Below are 18,749 nucleotides of genomic sequence, written 5' to 3' on the forward strand. Positions count from 1 at the left end.
GCTGAAAATTCTGCAGTGGCTCCTAATTTCACCCTTAATCAAAGACTGAGTCCTTATAAAGAACTGGAGTTCTCTGCTACCTCATCTCCTGTGTTTCACACTTCACTCACTGCACTTCACTCACACTTAGAATATTCCAGACATGGCAAAATGCCTTCATTTCTTCAAGTCCTCTGGAGATTTAGGAGAAAATGAGGCCAACCCTGGCTGCCCTGTTTTAATTGCAAACTTTTCTTCCCACCAATTCTGATTACCTTTTCTTGTTTCACATCCCCACCCCCCCCACACACACAATTCTCTATATAATTCTAATGTACTATGTAATTATGTTTTCTTTTTTAGATCTCTTCCTCTCTCTCTCTCTCTGCTAGAATATGTGCTCTGCAAAGGTAGGGATCTTTATCTGTTTTATTCACAAATGTATTGCATTTGTTTAAAGTGGGGTCCAGAGCAGTACCTAGAAAAGAACAGTAGATAATAAAGGAACTGTGCATTTTTCATTATTTGTGAAACTTGAGTAGGGCCTAAGAATTAAATATAGGCATGTATCTCTTATTTTTATGATATTGAGATTACATAGAAGAATGTCCTTGTTTGTAGGAGAATAAACACTAATGTATTCAAGGGTCATGAAACCTCCATTAACAAATGACTTAAATTGACTTATACAGTTTTAGCAACATTTCAGTAAGTTGAGACTATTTCAAAATAAAAAGTGCTTTTAAAAGTGTTTTTCTGGGGATCCCTGGGTGGCTCAGCAGTTTAGTGCCTGCCTTCAGCCCAGGATGTGATCCTGGAGACCTGGGACGGAGGCCCACGTCAGGCTTCCTGCATGGAGCCTGCTTCTCTCACTGCCTGTGTCTCTGCCTCTTTCTGTCTCATGAATAAATAAAAATCTTAAAAAAAAAAAAAAAAAGTGTTTTTCTGAGGTGATGTGGAGGTAAAGATGAGTGGTATGCAGGAAGGGAAAGGAGATTCCACACAGAATTGCTTGGGTTCCTAGCAATAGGTCTTTAAAAAAAAAAAATCATTTATTTATTTATTTATTTATTCATTCATTCATTCATTCATTCATTCATTCATTCATTCATTCATGAGAGACAGAGATGTGGAGACACAGGCAGAGGGAGTAGCAGGCTCTATGCAAGGAGCCCGATGTAGGACTCCATCCCAGACCCTGGGATCAGGCCCTGAGCTGAAGGCAGATGCTCAACTGCTGAGCCACCCAGGTATCCTGCAATATGTCTTTATTTGGGATTTAGCACCTAGTTCTCTGGGTTGGGGAGTGTCTCCTCGAACTGCTTAGGTTAAGAGTTTTTAGTTCACCACAGAACTTTCACCTTTCTGTAGTGCATAGGACACAGGAGGCTGGGCCAGCATAGGTTCAAGTACAACCTGCCCTTGTGTCTGGAATCAGCACTTTTGTGCTTCTCATCCCCCTGGTATTGAGTCTGAGCCACTCTGATTATTTTAGGTCCCTGGTTACTCTCTGACTTTCACCAAGATTCTCCATGTACCTCTCCATCTATCATATATGCTGGAAAACACCATGCAAACTCCTTCCTTCTAGTCCTTGCACACTGGAATGCTTCCCTCTTCCTGCCAGATATCCAAAGAGCTCACCTCTTATCTTTCACATGTTTTGCCATCTTCTCATATTTAAAATTCCTCCTCCCTGGTTCTCCTATCTTCCTTTCTTTGATTATCACTAACACATGATCTTATTCACTTGTTTATTTTCTCTCTCCTGAAGAAAATGTCAGGTGTAGGAAAACAGGGTTTTTTTTTTTTTTTTTTTTTTTTAAATTGATGTTATTTTGTTACTGATGTAAGCTCAGGTTATGGAATAGTACTTAGCACACCCCCAGGTACTTGGTAAATTTTCTGCAGATGAATTAAACAAATATATCCCCCATTGTGGATAGGATTCAATGAGTTGTAGAGTGTATGGGGAATGGTTTGGGACTGACCTCACCCTGTGGCCACTTAGCCAGAACCCCCTGTTTATATTTAATAAATGGGAAGCATCTGTTTTCCAAAACAACAATATTCTTTTCAGTTCCGTCAAGGATAGTGAGATTGTCTGGAGTAGGTTATCCCCACAGAAAATTTTCATTTTTATTCAAGTGTGCAAATAGTTTCTGTAAACATAGGTTGTAACAGGGATATTTGTGTTTCTGGAAGGGGAGGAAGAAACATTTTCTTTTTGATAGGATCCAAAGTCAGTTATTTCTCAAAACGTAGTGACTCGAAACACAACATTTATTTTGTTTATGAATCTGCAATTCGGTAGAGCTCAATGGAGACAATTTGTGTCTCTCCTCTTGGTATCAGCTGGGGCAGGTTCATAGTTTTCTGAAATTTTATCTGTTTTATGCTTTATCAAAAAGGAAAGGGACCAAGTGGTACTTACCGGCTAATGGGTAACATCAGCATATGCTGCAGTTAAGAAGCAGAGCCCTCTGGAATTACCAGTTTAGATTTGGCAGCATGTTTTGAAAGAATAAAATAATAAGGAGTACTCATGTTTGTGGTAAACTGTTCTATAAGTGGGTATCTAATATGAAAGGAGAAATATATAAAAGGAGGTCTACAGTTAGAAAATTCTAGAAGTTTGTTATTCTATTGTAGCCTAAAAGTTTAAACCCCTTGGAAAGATTCTAAAATAGGAAGATTTCAAGTTGGGAGGAAACATGGCAGGGGAAAATAAGCAAGGAAAATGTTCTGGTCATCTATCCATGCATAGTAAACTCTCAAAACTTAGTGACTTAAAGGAACCATTTCCTACACCCTCCTCCAATAATGTAGATTGGTAATTTGGGAATGGATCCAGACAGTGTAATCAAGGCCAACTCAGGCTGCAAAATCCACTTCCAAGATGGCCTCTTTAGGCACATTTTTGGCACCTCTGTGATCCTTGTCCTTTCTCTCCCCACGGTGTCCCAACTGGTAGGGCCTCTGCTGATGACTTATGCTTCTCACAACTTTTCACAACTTCTCATAACAATTTCTTACAAATTTTAAGATGCTCAGATATTTTACTTGGTGGCTTAGGGCCCTCAGAGAACATGTTCCAATGGACCCTGACAGAAGCTTCAAGAAGAAGTCACAGTATGTCACCTATGCTGTATTCTATAGATCAGGCAAGTCACTAACACCAGTCAAGACTCAGTGGGAAAAGTAGCTAAGAATTTGTAGACTCCTCTAACCTTACAGTCTGCCTTTTGGCCACAAGTTACTTACATTTCCCTGAAACACACAAAGCATTCATGTGTCCCAAAGCCCCCCAATTTCATTTTTTTTTTCCTTTTTCAGCATTGAAGCATTTTCTTTTTCAGCATTTTCTTTTTCAGCTTGAAGTCTGGGATCTGATCAGTTAAATCAGGTCCAGATGTAAGTTTCTCAGATGAAGTTTGAGTACAATTCTGAAGACTTACGAGCCAGAGATGAATTTTTCCCTCTCCCCAACACACAACATAAAATGGTAGAACTAGGTGGGAGAACCCCAATAAACACTAGTTCAAAAAAGACGAAAGCAGAATCCTATAAACACTTACTGGTTTGTAGCAATGATGAAATCCATTGGGGCATGTGTTGTCACCTCCTTGATTAGGGCCCCTTGATTGGTCTTGCCCCTTGAGAATGATTCTCTCTGGCTACTTGCTCTGCCCTCTGGACTCTTGGTTCTGCCACTGAGTCATGCTTCCTTTTCTATGAGAAATGGTCCTTGCTTCCAGCTGACTAGTTTACTTAGCCGGCTCTTCCCCCAAAGAAATTCAAAGGTTCAAAGGCCTCTTTTCATTTTGTAATTTCAGTTCAAACTAATATGATTCCTTTAAAAAGTTTGTGGGTTTGTGTGTATCAAATTATAATCCACTCTATTGGTTCAAAGCCAGACCACACTTTCTGAAATAGGTGTTTTGTTTGTTTTTAAACCTCGGATGAGGAGTCTGGATGCTTGGAGAAAACATCCTTAATATTTTTAGAGTACATTTGTCTAGGAGAGAGGATCTGAGAAACAGGACCTTATGATTTTTAGAAGCCCGAGTATACACATCTTTCAGTAATTCTTAGCCATATTCTGATATGATTATCATTAAGGTGATGCTTTACTGGTAGTGTTTGAGATTTAGTATTTACCTGGAGACCATTTCTTATTTTGAGAGCATATTGCTAACGAGAAAAACTAAGATTGGGCAGCCCCCGTGGCCGAGTGGTTTAGCGCCACCTTCAGCCCAGGGTGTGATCCTGGAGACACTGGATCGAGTCCCACGTCAGGCTCCCTGCATGGAGCCTGCTTCTCTCTCTGCCTGTGCCTCTGCCTGTGTGTGTGTGTGTGTGTGTGTGTGTGTGTGTGTGTGTGTGTGTGTGTGAGAATAAGTGAATAAATAAACAAAATTAAAAAAAAAAAAACCTAGGACTTAAAAACTCTTATTTTTAAATCCAGTGAGTCCTGGTTTCTTTCTTCTCAGTTCTGTTTGAAAGCTGAACAATTTTTTTAAAAAATTCTCTTGAGTGTTATCCCCACAGCTATAATGAGCTGATTGTCACTTTTAGCATTTTATCTGGAAATCTCTTTAGATAAATCCTTCAGTTCATTAGGGTTTTTTTTTTTTTTTTTGCTTGTTGCAAATTAGAGGGGAGGAGACCCGTATTACCAAATCTTCAACCACTACACAATAGAGTGTACTCTTTTCTCCAGCCTCTGGTCACAATTTCCTCATAGTCCTTCAAGCCCAATAAACCCTTTCCAACTTTCTGCTCAACGCTGGGTCCACCAGCCAATGTTCCAGGTTTTAGGTTTTTGTTTATGACATCCCATTTCAGGTACCAAATTCTATTTTGTTTAATGCTACAAAACTACACTGACGCCTGATGACTTAGAACAACCGTTTCATTTTCCTAAGTATTTTCTGATCTAGGAATCCAAACATGGCTCAGTGGCCAGTTTGTTTCTGATCCATTTGCAGCATTAGCTGAGGCATTTAGAGCCAGTGAATCCACTTAAGTGGGTTCTTCACTCACATATTCAAGTGCTTCTTGGCCTCTTTCTCTTTCCATGTGCTGTCTCCAGGATTTCTCCATGTGGCTTGATCTTCTTATATCGTAATGATCTCAAGGTAGTCAGACTTTTTATATGGTGGCTCAGGGCTCCCACATAGTGTTCAAAGAGATCTGGGAAGAAGTTTCAAGTTTACATTTTCATCTAGTCTCTGAAGTGCCAGAATAACCTATCTACTATGTTCTACTGATCAATCAACACACCAAGCCCAGCCCAGACTCCAAGAGAGGGGAGTTAGACTGGAACTCTCAATGGGAAGAATAGTAGCGAATTTGCTGCCTCAAGAATTTAGGTGTTGAGAGGTGTTGGTGGTCAATTAGATTTTAGGATTTTATTCATGTTAAAAGTATTCAGGCATTATTTACCTTTTATCACCTGTCCTTGAATATGTTTTTATGTTGTGTTGAAAAACCTACTTTCAGGAATTTGAGGGGTCAATGAGGGACTAGAGTCTGCTATAGAGTTTTTAAAGCTATCAGAATTTATGTATGTATTCATTAGTTTTGCTCTAACACTAAATTTAAACGAAGGGAAATTGGGTCATCAAAATATCCAAATCAATTACCACATTTGTTGAATATTCCCAGGCACTGAGACACTGGATATTTGCTTAGCTGACTGATGAATCTTATGGAGTGTCTGGCTTTTCTTGAATTTCAGAGAAATAAAGGATTTATATCTTAACCCACAGATACTGTGTATGTAGGGAAATGAAGCCAAAAAGAGCAGAAATAACCACAATCTTATATGGCTCTGGTTTAATAGAGAAAAATGCATGGAGAGCTTACACTTTGGTCTTTGTTCCCACAGTCTGGCTAGTGTCATTTCTGCAACTCCCTGCTGATATAGGAGGAAATAGGATCTAGGACCCCTGATAATGAAGACCCTTTGGGAAAGCAAGAAAACTCCTATTCAAAATCCCCATTCTACATATTTCTGACATTGTTTTGATCTTAAAAATTTTCCTAAAATAAAAAGGAAATAAGATAAAGTTACTTTTCCAGAACTTCAAGACACACTTAAAATTATATATTTAAAGGGAACTTTCAAGACACATTTCTAATTATAATGAGAATTATGAGATACATTTCTAACTGTCATCAATAATTAGAATTACACAAAATTTTTTTTCTAGTGGGCTTGTGAGATGTCAGATCTTTCTGAAAAAAATTGATATACTTGTGTATGCATATTAAAACTTCTAAACATGTTAAAGAAGCATAAAAGCAACTTGTTCACCAGGCCAATTTTTTTTTTCTGCCTTAACATCTTGCATAGCCAGTTGGATCTTAATCTTACCACAGTCTAGCTTTTGCCATTTCCCCAGAAGCCTGATGACTATTGGCACTAAGGTTTGGTTCTCAGGCTTAGAGTAGACAGACACACCACTGCCCGCACACACACAACTGATGGGCTAATAAGACAATGACTTGATAACATGCATATGCTCCTTGCTCTCTGGATACGAGCTCGGGCAAGTATCAGTTATGACAGATTTGGCCCCTTATCCAAGTTAGGTTAAATCAAGCCAAATATCGCTGGCAATTTTCTCCTATGAGTAAGATATTTCTTATGAAGTAGCTAGCTTCTGATTTGGAAATAATGATTTTAAAAACCAATGAATTTCTGTATACATACTGAGTAGTAATGATCAGCGAATTGTCAAAGCCTTTGAAGGTGCTGTTAGTTTGGAAGCTGGACAGTAATCCAGACAAAAAAAAATATGGTCATAAAAATATAGTTTAGAGAAGGAAATCAAGAAGTTTATTTTACTAAGGAGAAAAGAGGATAGTTGATAAAATTCTGATTAATAACGTATTGCTACTAATGTGTGAGAAAGTAAGGTGGTCACAGACCATACCAAACTCTAAAGAAGTTCTGTGCAGGGTCCAGTGTTGTCCATGTTAAATTGTTTTATGTGTTCCATCTCCCACCACTTCTGGTATGGGAAGAATATATCTGGGTGATATCTAGAATTTGAAGTTGGAAAATCCTTACTGATCTAGTAAGTATAAAATGCCTTGTTGATTGCGCTTGGAAATAGCTACTGAGTTCTATCATTTCACCCAGCTTAGTTTTTGACTAATCCATGTTGCCAAGCTGAAACCTACTGTTTTTGTTCTTCAAGTACATTTTGGGTGTCAGTGATTTTATGGTTAATCAATAAACCCCTGCCTTATGCTAGGAGTCAGGGCTACATGAATAGAAAGGTCTTCCCTCAGGGATCTTACTCTCTAGAGGCGAACAGTAAACAAAATGTTAAAGTATAATGAAATTAGTAGTAAAATAAGGGTATTAAGGTGCTATGGGAGTATGGAAAAGAGAAGATAAAACTCCACTTTGAGGATCAAGGACAATTTCACAGAGGAGGTAATATTTGAATTGGAATTTAAACATTACTTGGAATCTCCAGGCAAAATAGAAGGTCATACTCTAAATAGAGTAAATATGGACATTGGAATGGAAGTTTAAAGAATCCTGTGTTCCAATCTTGTTTTCAATACCAGATAAGACCTCCATTGTGTGTGGGGGGGGTAGATGAGGGGGGCGAGGAGAAATGTTGTAGGTTTGATTTTCCTGGGAAGTAGCAGAGAGAATAGATGCTGGTCAGTGGAGAGAATTATCCCAAAAGACATCAGTGGGAATGTATAATTGAAGGATGAGGTCAAGTGGAGTCAGACTAGTGTGAGAGGAAAATAGGATTAGTCTCTATTCTAAATATAAGTGTAAAATTAGATATTAAGAGAAAATGGACCAAGGAAGAAGGCCAAAGATTCAGCAATGAACAGAGGGAAGTTGGGGTATTGGATGAAGAGTTAGAGGTAAGGAATAAGGAAACCAGTGGATAAAGCTTGAGTGTTTCAGAGTAACACAATGAGAGCAGGAATCTGCTTTCTGTTCACACCCTAAGCAGGCAGCCAGGCTCTAGGTAGTTACCTACAGGAGCTACATATTTGGAAGACCTAAAGGATACCTTTTTGTATGGATGAAATTTGAGAGCATGTAGTAGAGAAATGTGGCCAGAGAGGTAGACAGTAACAAAACTGTGAAGTCCTTCTAGTTCATAAGGAGTTTGAAATTTCTCTGAAGGTACTTAGAAGACACTGAAAGATTTTGAGCAGGGAGATTTGCATTTAAGAAAATTTTCTGGTAGCAGTGTCCAGGATGAATTAGGGTATAGGCAGTGAAGTGGAATGTAAGGGGATTAAATAGAAGACTATATCAATAATTCTGATGCAAGATTATAAGGACCTAAAAGGCAATGGCAATAGGGACAGTGAGAAAGAGGAGTATTTGAAAGATATTTAGGTACCAAAATAGACCTATTATATAAATGATCTTATGTAAGAAGGGAGAGAAAATGGAAGATTGACACTAATTTTCAGTATTCAGCCTGAGAGGCATTTTAGTCAAAGTGTATTAACTACTTATAACAACTTCAGAATTTCAGTGTGGGTAACCTAATAAGTGTTTATTTTTTACCATGCATTTTTATAAGGTGCGGGTGTCACTGTTCCATACAGTCACTCAGGGAACCAAACTACTTCCATTTCATGGCTACACACTCCCACAGGGCCTCAGAATCCTTCTCTAATACTTGGTCCAGCTTGTGGATACAGAAAAACAGTGTGGAAGATTGTAAGGAGATTGTTAGTATCTAGACAAGGAAATTATATGTATCATTTCTGTTCTATTCCTATTAGTCCAGACTGATTCATATGGCTACACTTAAGTGCAAAGGATCCTGGGAAATATAGCTTGGGTGTCCGGGAGAAGAAATTGAACTTTGCTGAAGATACCAGCACAGTCTGCCTTTCTAACCACCAACTGTATTTTTCACTATTCCTTTCTTGCATAGGAGACCTCTCTTTTGCAAGTGAGTCAACCTAAAGTTCCATCTAGTAATTCATTCTGATCAAAGCGCACTCTCCCAGGTGATTTACAGTGAGAGATGTAATGCCTCATTAGTTTGGTGACTTATGATCTAAAATAGCAAATTTTCTACCCTCCCTCTCCCATACACTGGTGCAACATAGGCACCATAAACATTTCCATTAAGAAATAGACAAATGGTTAATACATAGTCACTGGTGTATAGCAACTCAAATTCACTGGGTAGATATTATGAAATGTTTCCCATTCTGGAGATAGAGGCATTTCCTTAATAAGTCCCAGTTCTGTTCTCTTGGAGAAATTCCCTGGTTCTGTCCTCTGCGAGATGGTTGCCTGTCCATATCTTCCTTAACCACATCTGAAGTAGATGTTGGAGAGTATGTCTTGAAGGAGACATGGCTTTCACTGCTCATTCTTACTTGAGGGATGTCTTAGAACAGATTTGCAATTTCTTTTTTTTTTATTTTTATTATTTTTTTAATTTATTTTTTATTGGTGTTCAATTTACTAACATATAGAATAACCCCCAATGCCGTCACCCATTCACTCCCACCAGATTTGCAATTTCTTTGTCAGTATAGTTCCCTCAGAGTAGTAGGCTACTGATCTTAGTATTTCCAGTCAGTTTCATATGCCAATAACCATACCCTTTCTTAGTTCTTTTCTACACTAGTTCTCATATTTGCTTTTATTTTTCCTTTTAAAATGATTTTCTCTCACATTTCTCACTGAACATAACAGAGGCAACCTGAGGCTGAGACAGTAAACATGGGTTGGAGTTTAGGACCCTTAACCAATCTTTGCTATAAAGTTGAGTTATTTTGTTTGGGTAGTATTACTGGATTTTTTTTTTTCTTGAAGCGTTTCTCAATATTTTATTATTAAAGGTTTAGTAGCCATAAATTTTTCTAAACTTCTATGCTATCTTCTATTTTTGCTTGAAACAAGCCAATTCTTTTTAAAGTGCATCACTTTCTTATAATACCTTGCCTAACGAAGACAGTAGCAGGTAACACAGGATATTCTGATTCTTTCTAGCTACTTCTAGATCTTGAGATTTTGTTGTCATGTGGAAGATAGGCAACAGTTTTATTGTTTTGCAATTGTGTGATCCAATATGTCACTATCTTTTTTTTTTTTTTTTTGAACTTATGTCAGCTGTTTCTTTACTGCTTGGTTTCCAATCAGTAAGCCAATGCCATGCCTTTTTGGTGTTTATCAGAATTCCTCACTTAAGATAACATTTTAATTGGGCAGGCAACCCTGTGTAAAATCTCTCAACTCAATGCCTCAAAACAGAAGTTTAGTTCTTGCTCATGTGTCAGTTTAGTAAGAGCCTGCCATAGGGAAGGACTCTATTTAAAGCAGTCATTCAGGTATCCATGCTGCTTCCTTTTAGTGCTTCTGCCTTCCTAGAGCTTGAATCTTTCATGGGGTTCTATGCATCTGGCTGTCAGACTAAGGAAGAGCAAGAATATATAAGATTAAAATCTGGAAGTGACATAAATCATTTTAGTTCAGATACTATTGATAGTCAGTCATATGGCCATACCTAACTGGAAGGAGAAAAAGAAAACAGGATTTGCTGCATCAGACTAGAAGATGACTAGGGGATACTATATACTCTGATAAGAAATACTGGGTGCATCAGGTTTAGATATATATTTGGGGGAGAAGAGTGAGTTAGGGAGTGAGTTAGGTTTGATTAAGAGAGACCTCTGATTCTTCCAGTGGGACCATATAAAAAGTATTATAAACCTCAATATGGAGCTCACATTAAAGGTATAATTTTTAGAAGTAGATGTGGTAGTGATTTACATATAGATTACTAATCTATACACCTAACATAATTTAGCCATGTCTGTTGCTTCTAAACTTCCCACTTTTTCTTACTTTGATACTACTTCTCTGCCCACAATGCTTTTTTTTTTCCATTTTATGTTTTCTCTTCTTTTTCTTTCACATTTTTACTCTTTTTTTTTCTCACTTTCCCCTTTACTCTTTATATTCTGCTAATACTCTTTATTTGAAGTGCCTAAAGGTCTACATTTTAACAACTAGAATTTTAAACAACAGAAGTTTTAAATTAAGTACACCAATAAAAATAAATGCATTAATTTTAGAATGAGTATTTAATAGTAATCTAGAAAAGCCATAGGCATTGATTATTACCACATGTATTTATATTTGAATTGACAAAACATTTTCTCAAGGAAGCTGGGTAGCAACTCAGAATTTCATTTTTCTAAACATCTCATATTGATATTTTTCCAAGTTGGTATCTAATACAGTTAATCTCTAGAGGTTTTCAGTTTGCTCTGACTGTAGCAGATGTTTGTGTATTTTCCTTCTCTCTCATTGCAAGAGAGATACAAGAAGCTTGCATTTGATTTTGTCTACTTAGTAAGCAGTTACAGACATTAATTCCAACTAGAATACTTGGTTTTTAGAAGTGACTCATGGTAAGCTATAAGTAGTTATATGTATTGTACTCCTGTGCCTATGAAAGGAACAAAAAGGACAATTAGAATGGGGAAGAAAGATATTTAAGGGGGTCATTGGTAATGCCAAGAATTTGTATCTAAATGAGCTATGGCATGGATATTAAATCATCATGTGCAGTTTATAATAGCAGTGAGGAAAGAACAATTTGGCCGGCAAATGGAAAGAAATTCTATTAGAAATTTCACTCATGAAGTTGATGTGAGGAATTGGTGTGTATGTTGTTTCACCAGCTGAAGGACCTGAGATGGAAGCCCTAGAAATAGTCCATTTTGGAGTGTTTAGAATTATGAGAATCTTCAGATTATGAAAATCCTTTTTTGGTGTACTTTTTGTCCCCCCTTACTTTATGTTAGGGCCTTTATGGTATTACTTGGAAGAGTTGAAGCTGGATTCCTCTCATAGTGTTCTAAGTCTAACCTAAAAGACCAACAGATTTTTCTTACTCCATTGCATTTTCTGAAGCACCAGTAAAAAGAGATGAACCAAGTTAAAACTTTTGTCATGTGATGAAATTTTAAGAAAGTTACTTGATATATGTGACTCCTTTTAGCAGTATGGATGGATTACAGGTTCTAAAAAATCCTCACACTGAGAAATATGTAGATAAACAGCACTAACAGCAAAAATACTTTTACACCTATTGCTTACATCATAAAGAAGAGAAACCCCCAAGGTGCCCACATAAAAGGAAAGCAAATATAGTAAGCATAAATTAGCTGAAACAAGAATGGTAGGTAGAAGAAACAGCTTGAACTGCCTTGGAAGAAAAGTCAAAATCAAGGAATTAGAATTTGAATATTAATGGACATGAGAGAAAAGGGGAGAAACCATGTGGATCTGGAAGGGGATCAGCTGAATTTAAGACCTTAACATAATCCTGGGCCTCTTGAAGGGACTACATCCTCAGTGAAAAATGTGGCCATTTAAAAAATAAAAAAAAAAATTAAAATCTACTTGCTCAAAGCAAAAAATTTATGTCTCCAACTAGGCTCTCAAGAGAATTATGTTATATTTCCAGTGTAATTCACAAACTCTAAGCTCTAAAGATCATTTCAGATAGAAAGGGTAATCTTTCTATCCAGTAGACAAATACAAGCCTCTTTACTGAAAAGTATCCTAGACTCAGACTTCTATAGATTTCTACAAATTAAAATAAAAAAATAAATTACCAAAACAAGAGGAGGAAACAAGTGACAAGAGTTAGGAAAAATAGTATATTTATGCCTTCAAGGACTTTAGATACTGGAATGATCTGAAAGATAATATAAAACAATTATGTATGACATTAAGTAAATAAAAGATGAAATTGGAAAAAAATCTGATACTATTAAAATAAAATATGGAAATAAGATCATTGAAATTATGATTAATTTCTATTTTTTGGTAATGACTAAGATAATTTTACCAATAGTCACTGGGTGCAAAGGAGCAACAATAACACTTCAGTGTTCTTAGAACGTAAGTAATCGAAGGCAGAAATAGAAGGCAGAAAACAATAGAATGACATATTCTGAGTGCTGAAAGAAAATATAATGCCATCTAGAATTCTATATTTAATGGAAATATTCTGTAAAAAAAAAAAAAAAAAGGTGGATTAAAGAAATTTTCAGACAAAATCTGAGGGAATTCTTCACCATATCTTGAACGCCAAAGAAATAATAAAGGATATTCTTTGGGAAGAAAAAAAAATAGGGGTGTATAAAATTAAAAAAGGTTAAACATTTGATAAATGTAAACAAATGTTACTGTGAAAGAACAAATACTGTCTTAAGGGGTTAGGATGTATCTAGAATTATAAAATGAAAAAGTACAGAAGTCAGGAGAAGGTGAATGTAATGAAAGAATCTTAAGGTTCTTCCATCATAAAAATACTAATTTATAGACATTGACAAGGGAAGTTTGAATTTTGTAATCTCTAGGACAACTGGAAACTAAGATTCATAAAAGTGTGTAAAGTATAAAGCTGATGGAAGAAAAAATGGGATTAAAATATAAACTACCACCAGGGGCACATGGGGGGGTAGGGGGGTGTGTGTTCAAATATACCTCTTATCCACCAGGGGGCACCTGGCATCCTGGCTTATAGAATTCCTTTCTACTCCATGAGGCAGTACCACCAGATCCTGGTGAATGCTCCAGTAGTATCAGACAAACCAAGAAAACCAACTAACGCTGAAAAGGCCCTTAAAATCAAACTAGTGTTGGAATCACAGTACATAAAAATAGGCCAAGACTCATATGCTAAACCTGGATGGGGTGACTACTTTCTAAAATAAATGCTGTAAGCAATATTCAGTCTAGTGCATTAGACAAAATGTCCATTATACAATAAAAAAAATTACCTGTTCTTGCAAGAACCAAAAAACAAAAAAACCCACCCAACAACCACAACTTGAAAAAGTCAATCAATTAATGCTGACACTAAGATGAATTAGAGACCTTCCAGACAATGACAAAGACCCAATATTTGTATCCTTGCAATCTCAGAAAAGGACAGCATGTGGCTGAAAGACTATTTGAAAAAATAATAGCTAAAATTTTCAAAATTTGGTGAAAGATACAGACTTGTAGATCCAAGAAGCTGAGCAAATCTCAAACAGTAAAATCCCAAAGAAATTTATCCCAAGACACTTCATACTTAAACTTCTGAAAACTAAAAACAAATTTTAAAACCGCCAAAAGGAAATAGTGCATTACCTATAAGATAATACCAATTTGAACAATGGCCGATTTCTTTTTTGCAACCATAGAAGTTTTTTGTTTTTTTTTTTTTAAGATTTTATTTATTTATCCATAAGAGACACAGAGGCAGAGACATAGGCAGAGGGAGAAGCAGACTCCATGCAGGAAACCCAATGTGGGACTCGATCCCCGGACCCGGGATCACTCCCTGAGCCAAAGGCAGATGCTCAACTGTTGAGTCACCCAGGCAGCCCCATGGAGGTCTTAAGGGGCATGACATTTTTTTCTTTTTTATATTTTATATTTAAATTGTCACAAATAAGTTTCACTGAAGATTTAAAATAAGTTATTTCCTATCCTTCCAGACCAAGGTCTAAACCAGTATTTATTGAATACCTAAGTGCTGTGTCTTTAGACAAAAGCCAGGAGGGAAAGGAGGCTCTGGAAGAAGAGACTTGCAGGGGTCACCCAACTGGGAGTTGGGGACTGTCCCAGTCAGGGCTGACCCTGGGTCTTCTGGACTCCAGAGGTGGCTCTCTGTACCTGAGCACTTCCATGGGAGGAACTCAGGTATGAAGTCAGGGATCTAGACTCCCTCCCAGCTTCATACAGCATCAACTGTGACCCAGGTGAAGTCCCCTCTCCCTGAGCCTGTTTCCCCATGTGTGCAATGAGGATGGGGCTGGCCAGATCTTGAGGGTGTTGCAGTTCAATTCCTCTAGTCCCTATCTAGTCTAGTCCTCTGGCACACACCTACCTGAGTGGTCTGTTTCACCCACCTGCTGGACTTCAGAAATGACTCTGGCTTGGCTCTCAGACCCACAACAGTCCCTATCTAGTCTAGTCCTCTGGCACACACCTACCTGAGTGGTCTGTTTCACCCACCTGCTGGACTTCAGAAATGACTCTGGCTTGGCTCTCAGACCCACAACATTTTTCAATTGCTGAAAGAAAAGAACTGTCAATTATGAGTTCTATATCTAGTAAAATTATCTTTTAGGAAGAAAAAGAAATAAAAATACTTTCAGAAGGAAAGCTAAATGAATCTGTTGTTATAGACTTGCCCCTAAGGATTAGCTAAAGGAAGTTCTTCAAATAGAAAGGAAATGATAAAAGAAGAAATCTTGGAACACCATGAATGAAGACGGAATAACAAAAACAGAAATGTGTAATATAGACTGTCCTTTCTCTCATGAATTTTATGAATTCTACTTGGTTAAACCAAAAATTCTAATATCATCCAATACCAAGGATGATACTTAAAAGCAAGTAAAGTGGAGCCCTAAATAGAAGTTGCCACACTTCACACAAAGTAGTAAAATGTTGGTATCAGTATACTGTTACATGTGAATATTATAGTATCCAGAGCAACCACTTCAAAAGCTACACAATGTAATACGTTTATAAACACCAAAAATAGTCTTAACATGTAAACATGTCTACTACTTAACATGTAGTAAAGATGTCAATTCTTTCTATATTGATCTATAGGTTTGGTGTAGTTCCTATTGAAGCTCCATCAAATGTTTTGTGTAGATACAAACTAAAGTTCATATGGAAAGGGATAGAAGAATAAAGAGTGTGTGTGTGTGGGCGGGGGGGGGCAGGCCGGGGTGGGGAGAGGGGGGCGGGAAACTACCCAATATTAAAGCTTGTTATATGGTTACTGTGGTCAAAGACTGTGATATTGGTGGAAGGACCTGATCCACAGATCATTGGAACAGACTAGAAAAGCCAGAAATAAAGCAATACAAAGGTGCAAAATGAAGCATTAGAAGAAGGATAGCCATTTTATTTTTAAAGTGGCAAAAGTTTAGAAATGGAGAGCAGATTAATGGTGGCTAGGAATTAAGGATGGAGGTAGGGGCAATGTGGATGATCTTTGTAGTGCTGAACTGTTCATTATTTTGATTATAGTGAACATATAAGTTGATATGAGTGATAAAATTATATAGAACTTAATACACATACACACAAGCACAAATGTGGAAATTTGAATAAAATTGGATCATATCAATGTCAATATGCTGGTTGTGATATTTATACTATAGTTTTGCAATATAGTCTTTAGAGAATATATAGTCTTTAGAGAAAACTGGGAAAAGTGTAGGACCTTTTACATTTTTACATTTCTTACAACTGCAGGTGAATGTATGATTATCTCAATAAATACCTGAACTGAAAAAAATCAAAAAGAAGAATAGGAAAAGAAATAAAGAAGATATAGGTCAAATAAAAAGTCTAACAATGTAGGTTTAACCCCAAGACATGAGCGATTGTGTTAAATGTAAACAGACAAAATACTTCAGTAAGAAGACAAAGATTATTATGCTAGATTTTAAAAATCTGTGGCTAAATGGAGACATACTTCAGAATATGAAAAATTTGAAAGTAAAAAAAGAAAGTGACATGTCATTAGAAGACAACTTATTTTTTAAAACTAATATCTGTATTGTATAGTAGTATACATATGTTAGGTGTGAAACATTCTCAGAGCCAAAAAGGAATTTTATAAAGCTTATCAGGAAGATACAAAAATTTCAAATTTACTTAATCTTCATCATTTCTGGCTTTTTAAATATATCTTGAAGAACAAAGTGAGAGGATTTCCTTTGTCAAGACTATAATAATTAAGACAGTATGTCATTTTCTTAAATATACACAGACAGATGAATGGTACAGATAGATTTGAGACCCAAACATATAGATAACTCGATTTTATAAAGATGGCATCCTTATAGGGATATTTCCTGTAGGGAACAATGGACTTATTAATAAATTATATTGGGCTTGCTGATGTCTATATAAAAACATACTTGGCACTAACAGGATATACAAATATCAGTCCTGAATGGATTAATAAACCTAAGTATGGATAAGGCATAAAATTTCTATTAGCTGATTTGGAAAATCTCTTCAAGTCATTCAAGTTGTATTGCTGCAACTTAACAAATACCCTAAATAACAAATAACAAAAGTTGTCAAGTTTAGTGTGTGTGAAATTAACATAGAAAAATGAATTCCATTTCTGTGCACTAGCAACATATAGAAAGGTGTAACTTAAAATCATCTACACAAATTTATTTGTAGAATCAAAATTCAAGAACTAATAAGATTTTTCATAGAAGTTGACACAGTAATCTTAGATAAATATGAAATAAAACAAAAATAGCCAAGACTGAACAATAATGGGAGATGATTTAAAGATATCAAGGTTATTATGAAGCTATACCAACTTATAAATGTAATATTAAAACAGATATTAGAAAGTGACCCATTTATATCTAGAAATTTGTTATATAATGAGCAAAACACTAGAGCAGCAGAGAAAGATAAACTTTTCAATAAACTGTACTGGGATTTTTGGTTACCCATATGGAAAAAAATGAAATTAAATTGATATTTCACACTATACTAAAAACTTTATTCCAGATGTTTTAAATACATTAATGTAAAAAACAAAACTAAAAAATTTTAGAAGGAAATATAGGAGAATAGTTTTATGACCTCACGATAGGGAAATATTTCTTAAACATGACACAGAAAGGAAAAACCATAAAGGAAAAGATCTATAATTCACCTCTACTTAAATTAAAAACATCTGTTCATCAAAGGATATCATTAAAAAAGGACAAAAATACCACAATCTGGGGAAAGTATTTGCAAGCATAAAGCCAACAAAGGATTTGGGTCCAGAAAAGATAATCACCTGTAAGTTAACTCATTAGAAAATGTGGGTAAGACACAGATAAACTTTACTTACAAGAAGAAACACAAGTGACCGACAAATATATGAATATATACCTCATCGGTAATATGAAATGCAAAATTAAAACTACAATGAAGTATTTTCCATCCTCTAGATTGGCAAACATTAAGACATTGGACAATGTCATGTTTGTTAATCTCTTATATGCAACTGATGGATGTGTAAATTGGTACAATCACTTTGGACAACAATTTGGTATTATGAACTATTGGCTCATGGCCTGGGAATGAGCTTCTATGAAACATTCTCAAAACTCTTGCACATTTTCACTGTTATAGCAGCCTTAGTTGTATTCACAAACTGGAAGCAACACAAGTAATTCCTTTGCAGAGAATGGATAAAGTGCAATAGCATAGAATTATTTATGGCAGTAAATATTAACGAGTTATAGCTAGCTACTCATGTCAACATGAATTCAATTCAGGGACATAATGTTGGGTAAAAGACAGTAAATTATAGAAGATAGTACCAATTAAGTGCAGAAACATATTCACCAACATATGGTTTAAGATGCATACTATGTTGTGGATAGTTAACACACAATTCAGTATTTACTTTGGAATGATGAGTTAAATATCATAGGAAGGAGAACCCAGGAGCTTCACTAGTGAAATATCATTGGATTTCTTAAGCAGAGTAGTAGATAATGGGTGTTCATTTTTTTATTGTTCATAATACATGTATACATTTTATGTAGTATGTATTGTACATAAAATGAATAAAAGAAGTGATTGGTAATTTCAAATCTGAGGTAATACAGTGTCCCTTGCCCCATAACATTTCATCTTCCGTTTGCTCTACAAACGTAATGTGAAGAAAACTCAATGTGTGGTAATG

General features: G+C 36.1%; 1 long non-coding RNA gene across 2 annotated transcripts in view; it reads left to right on the top strand.

The window, feature by feature from the left end:
- The window catches only part of LOC111091764, a 73,677-nt gene that overhangs the window by 2,095 nt on the left and 52,833 nt on the right, over positions 1-18,749 (top strand). For both annotated transcript variants that reach the window (XR_005376042.1, XR_005376043.1), the window contains exon 2: positions 343-389. This is a non-coding gene — a long non-coding RNA (uncharacterized LOC111091764). The remainder of the gene's footprint in view (positions 1-342; positions 390-18,749) is intronic.

Source organism: Canis lupus, chromosome 22 (genome assembly GCF_011100685.1).
Source record: "Canis lupus familiaris isolate Mischka breed German Shepherd chromosome 22, alternate assembly UU_Cfam_GSD_1.0, whole genome shotgun sequence".
In the NCBI taxonomy this organism is placed as follows: domain Eukaryota; kingdom Metazoa; phylum Chordata; class Mammalia; order Carnivora; family Canidae; genus Canis; species Canis lupus.